Below are 6,527 nucleotides of genomic sequence, written 5' to 3'. Positions count from 1 at the left end.
CTCAGTGGTTACATGCTGGTTATATACTCTGTAGAGATATGGTATGTGGCTCAGTGGTTACATGCTGGTTATAGACTCTGTAGAGATATGGTATGTGGCTCAGTGGTTACATGCTGGTTATAGACTCTGTAGAGATATGGTATGTGGCTCAGTGGTTACATGCTGGTTATAGACTCTGTAGAGATATGGTATGTGGCTCAGTGGTTACATGCTGGTTATAGACTCTGTAGAGATATGGTATGTGGCTCAGTGGTTACATGCTGGTTATAGACTCTGTAGAGATATGGTATGTGGTTCAGTGGTTACATGCTGGTTATAGACTCTGTAGAGATATGGTATGTGGCTCAGTGGTTACATGCTGGTTATAGACTCTGTAGAGATATGGTATGTGGTTCAGTGGTTACATGCTGGTTATAGACTCTGTAGAGATATGGTATGTGGCTCAGTGGTTACATGCTGGTTATAGACTCTGTAGAGATATGGTATGTGGCTCAGTGGTTACATGCTGGTTATAGACTCTGTAGAGATATGGTATGTGGCTCAGTGGTTACATGCTGGTTATAGACTCTGTAGAGATATGGTATGTGGCTCAGTGGTTACATGCTGGTTATAGACCCTGTAGAGATATGGTATGTGGCTCAGTGGTTACATGCTGGTTATATACTCTGTAGAGATATGGTATGTGGCTCAGTGGTTACATGCTGGTTATAGACTCTGTAGAGATATGGTATGTGGCTCAGTGGTTACATGCTGGTTATAGACTCTGTAGAGATATGGTATGTGGCTCAGTGGTTACATGCTGGTTATAGACTCTGTAGAGATATGGTATGTGGCTCAGTGGTTACATGCTGGTTATAGACTCTGTAGAGATATGGTATGTGGTTCAGTGGTTACATGCTGGTTATAGACTCTGTAGAGATATGGTATGTGGTTCAGTGGTTACATGCTGGTTATAGACTCTGTAGAGATATGGTATGTGGCTCAGTGGTTACATGCTGGTTATAGACTCTGTAGAGATATGGTATGTGGTTCAGTGGTTACATGCTGGTTATAGACTCTGTAGAGATATGGTATGTGGCTCAGTGGTTACATGCTGGTTATAGACTCTGTAGAGATATGGTATGTGGCTCAGTGGTTACATGCTGGTTATAGACTCTGTAGAGATATGGTATGTGGCTCAGTGGTTACATGCTGGTTATAGACTCTGTAGAGATATGGTATGTGGCTCAGTGGTTACATGCTGGTTATAGACCCTGTAGAGATATGGTATGTGGCTCAGTGGTTACATGCTGGTTATATACTCTGTAGAGATATGGTATTTGGCTCAGTGGTTACATGCTGGTTATAGACTCTGTAGAGATATGGTATGTGGCTCAGTGGTTACATGCTGGTTATAGACTCTGTAGAGATATGGTATGTGGCTCAGTGGTTACATGCTGGTTATAGACTCTGTAGAGATATGGTATGTGGCTCAGTGGTTACATGCTGGTTATAGACTCTGTAGAGATATGGTATGTGGCTCAGTGGTTACATGCTGGTTATAGACTCTGTAGAGATATGGTATGTGGCTCAGTGGTTACATGCTGGTTATAGACTCTGTAGAGATATGGTATGTGGTTCAGTGGTTACATGCTGGTTATATACTCTGTAGAGATATGGTATGTGGCTCAGTGGTTACATGCTGGTTATAGACTGTAGAGATATGGTATGTGGCTCAGTGGTTACATGCTTGTTATAGACTCTGTAGAGATATGGTATGTGGTTCAGTGGTTACATGCTGGTTATAGACTCTGTAGAGATATGGTATGTGGTTCAGTGGTTACATGCTGGTTATAGACTCTGTAGAGATATGGTATGTGGCTCAGTGGTTACATGCTGGTTATAGACTCTGTAGAGATATGGTATGTGGTTCAGTGGTTACATGCTGGTTATAGACTCTGTAGAGATATGGTATGTGGCTCAGTGGTTACATGCTGGTTATAGACTCTGTAGAGATATGGTATGTGGCTCAGTGGTTACATGCTTGTTATAGACTCTGTAGAGATATGGTATGTGGTTCAGTGGTTACATGCTGGTTATAGACTCTGTAGAGATATGGTATGTGGCTCAGTGGTTACATGCTGGTTATAGACTCTGTAGAGATATGGTATGTGGCTCAGTGGTTACATGCTGGTTATAGACTCTGTAGAGATATGGTATGTGGCTCAGTGGTTACATGCTGGTTATAGACTCTGTAGAGATATGGTATGTGGCTCAGTGGTTACATGCTGGTTATAGACTCTGTAGAGATATGGTATGTGGTTCAGTGGTTACATGCTGGTTATAGACTCTGTAGAGATATGGTATGTGGCTCAGTGGTTACATGCTGGTTATAGACTCTGTAGAGATATGGTATGTGGTTCAGTGGTTACATGCTGGTTATAGACTCTGTAGAGATATGGTATGTGGCTCAGTGGTTACATGCTGGTTATAGACTCTGTAGAGATATGGTATGTGGCTCAGTGGTTACATGCTGGTTATAGACTCTGTAGAGATATGGTATGTGGCTCAGTGGTTACATGCTGGTTATAGACTCTGTAGAGATATGGTATGTGGCTCAGTGGTTACATGCTGGTTATAGACCCTGTAGAGATATGGTATGTGGCTCAGTGGTTACATGCTGGTTATATACTCTGTAGAGATATGGTATGTGGCTCAGTGGTTACATGCTGGTTATAGACTCTGTAGAGATATGGTATGTGGCTCAGTGGTTACATGCTGGTTATAGACTCTGTAGAGATATGGTATGTGGCTCAGTGGTTACATGCTGGTTATAGACTCTGTAGAGATATGGTATGTGGCTCAGTGGTTACATGCTGGTTATAGACTCTGTAGAGATATGGTATGTGGTTCAGTGGTTACATGCTGGTTATAGACTCTGTAGAGATATGGTATGTGGCTCAGTGGTTACATGCTGGTTATAGACTCTGTAGAGCTATGGTATGTGGTTCAGTGGTTACATGCTGGTTATAGACTCTGTAGAGATATGGTATGATGCTCAGTGGTTACATGCTGGTTATAGACTCTGTAGAGATATGGTATGTGGCTCAGTGGTTACATGCTGGTTATAGACTCTGTAGAGATATGGTATGTGGCTCAGTGGTTAGAGCATGATGCTAGCAACACCAGGTCATGACATGGTTCAATTCCAGCATTAATCAGAAACGGTATACATATTTAACATGTTGACTCAGTCACAGTGTAATTTCAGTTGTTTTGGATAAAAGCATCTAAGTGGCATATATGATCATATTTTCATTATATTATTATGGTATATTATTATGGTAAATAGTTTTTCCTGGTCAGGTCCGTGGTCCTTTTAGGAAAGTCTCCTGTTCCTATTATACATGTCACATCTCAACCCGTCTCACTCTGTGGCTCCATAGATTATATAGAACATTCTTCGGCCATTCCTTATGAGTAGGGCCTTGTGTTTTTAACAGTCATGTCACATGACCTGGATCACATCTGAGGAGGTGGTGGGGGACACCTTTTTCCTTGCTGTCAAAAGCACTTATTTTGTTCAGAATCAATTCACTTCTGCAGTCTCAGTGTTAGCTCTCTTTACCCCTTTGAACTTTGAACTTTACTCAACTTAACTGACCCTCAACTTAGCTGAACTGATCATTTATCAAGGAAGGTATTGGCCTAACTACATCAGCGGCTGGCATTACAGGATACAGTGTGATGTCAGATACCTTGTTAATGTCTTTCCATTACAGGATACAGTGTGATGTCAGATACCTTGTTAATGTCTTTTCATTACAGGATACAGTGTGATGTCAGATATCTTGTTAATGTCTTTCCATTACAGGATACAGTGTGATGTCAGATATCTTGTTAATGTCTTTTCATTACAGGATACAGTGTGATGTCAGATATCTTGTTAATGTCTTTTCATTACAGGATACAGTGTGATGTCAGATATCTTGTTAATGTCTTTCCATTACAGGATACAGTGTGATGTCAGATATCTTGTTAATGTCTTTCCATTACAGGATACAGTGTGATGTCAGATATCTTGTTAATGTCTTTCCATTACAGGATACAGTGTGATGTCAGATATCTTGTTAATGTCTTTCCATTACAGGATACAGTGTGATGTCAGATATCTTGTTAATGTCTTTCCATTACAGGATACAGTGTGATGTCAGATATCTTGTTAATGTCTTTCCATTACAGGATACAGTGTGATGTCAGATATCTTGTTAATGTCTTTCCATTACAGGATACAGTGTGATGTCAGATATCTTGTTAATGTCTTTCCATTACAGGATACAGTGTGATGTCAGATATCTTGTTAATGTCTTTCCATTACAGGATACAGTGTGATGTCAGATATCTTGTTAATGTCTTTCCATTACAGGATACAGTGTGATGTCAGATACCTTGTTAATGTCTTTCCATTACAGGATACAGTGTGATGTCAGATACCTTGTTAATGTCTTTCCATTACAGGATACAGTGTGATGTCAGATATCTTGTTAATGTCTTTTCATTACAGGATACAGTGTGATGTCAGATACCTTGTTAATGTCTTTCCATTACAGGATCCAGTGTGATGTCAGATACCTTGTCGTTCTACTAGACGTAATTTGTTGCAGCTTGTTTTAGGTCAAGGCAGAGGGCTGAGAGGCTTGCTGTATAGGTGGCTCTTGTCAGACAGGGAGAGGTACTTGGATGAGGAGGAGGAATGGCTACTGCTGCTCTCTAGTCCCTGGGAGATTACATTCCCTCTGTGGATGGATGAGCTACTCCCTTTCCTCTCAGGACTCGGAGTGGTGCGTGTGTGTGTCACAGTGTGTGTGAAGGAGAGAGAGAGAGAGAGAGAGAGAAGATAGGGACATAAACTGTGTGTGTGTGGGTATGAGAGAGGAAGAACTCTTCACAGACTCCTTTTTATCTAAAGTCTACTATAAGTTACTCATGGCATTTCTCTGCCAGCCTGCATGACATCACACTAATGATGTCATCAGGATGGCTCAGCTCCGCAACAAGGTAAACTGCTTTATGCAACCCAGTAGATTAATGGCCCTGTCACTCAAAAGTTCAGTCCCAAATGGTAACCTATTCCCTATCTAGTGCACTACTTTTGACCTGGTCATTGGGTGCCATTTGGGACAGAACCAAAACACAGCAGGAAGTGGAAACATCTTTAGAGGGTGTAAGGAATGTCTTGACATGGTTGTTTGTCCTTTCTACCAGCTCTGTAGTTATCCTACACTTAGGAAAAAGGATTCCAAAAGGGTTATTTGCCTGTCCCCATACGGGAACCCTTTTTGGTTCCAGGTAGAACCCTTTTTGGTTTTAAGTAGAACCCTCTGTGGAAATGGTTCTACATGGAACCCAAAAGGGTTCTACCCGGAAACAAAAAGGGTTCTTCTATGGGGACAGCCGAAGACCCCTTTTAGGTTCTAAGAGTGTTTCATGGACCTTTTATTCTAAGAGTGTATCATGGAAGGAAGAACAAGAGCGAGAGAGGAGAGAGTGCAAGAGAGAGAGAGAGAAGGAGAGAGATAGAAAGTCCCAATGAAGCATCAGGATCAGCATCTCATTTCCTGTGTATATAACTTGACCTCCTTTCATAGCCACACACACACACACACAAATAGAATAGTTTAAAGGGGAGGAACAGAGAGAGTGCAAAGAAATAGAGGAAGAGGGAGAAGGAGAGAAAGAGAGAAAGAGAGGGACAGAGACCCTCCGCCAAAACTACATTCCAAGCCTTCGCCAAGTTAAATATGAAAGTAAAAAAATAATAAGACAAGGCTGTTGGAAAGGACAGTGGAATCACTCTGTGATCCCTCCCATTCTCTACAAGTACAGGGGCCAGCAGGCAGGTTGGTATCCTAGACAGTTGTGAGAATAGTGTGTGTGTGATGTGTGTGTGTGTGTGTTTGTGTGTGTGTGTGTACACAGGCTGTAGGCCTAGTAGTGAAAACAAAGACATGGTTATGGCGCGTTGGATTGAGTTCCAGCCACATCAACTTCCAAGAAAAGAAGGAGAAAATGATGCTCTGAGAGGATCTAAGAAGCCTGGATCAACGAGAACAACGCAGCTTCTAATGTTCTTCTTGTATTTGTGTTTCTCCCCATCTCTGTCTTTCTCTCAGACATACGTTGTCCATGTCTAGAATGTTCCTTATTCATTTCTTATCTCATCCTCTAGCTGTTTAGACATTCCAGGGGGAGAGAGAGAGAGAGAGAGAGAGAGAGAGAGAGAGAGAGAGAGAGAGAGAGAGAGAGAGAGAGAGAGTGAGAGAGAGAGAGAGAGGCTCTGGGGCTCGTTCATCTGAACCAGGGTGAATTAGCGGTGTCCTCAGAGACTCTGTGGTCATGGCAACCACCTCCCTCCTCACAAAAATGATGTGATGAGGGTGAGGTTGACGACGCGGTGTGTGTGTGTTTAAGAGTGTATTTTCTTGAACTACGGTGTGTTAGGAAGGTGTATGAAGGACTTAGATGTGTCTGTGTGTGTAGTAGCAGGG

The sequence above is a fragment of the Coregonus clupeaformis genome, chromosome 1, assembly GCF_020615455.1.
Source record: "Coregonus clupeaformis isolate EN_2021a chromosome 1, ASM2061545v1, whole genome shotgun sequence".
Taxonomy (NCBI): domain Eukaryota; kingdom Metazoa; phylum Chordata; class Actinopteri; order Salmoniformes; family Salmonidae; genus Coregonus; species Coregonus clupeaformis.
This window is presented reverse-complemented; position numbering follows the sequence as displayed.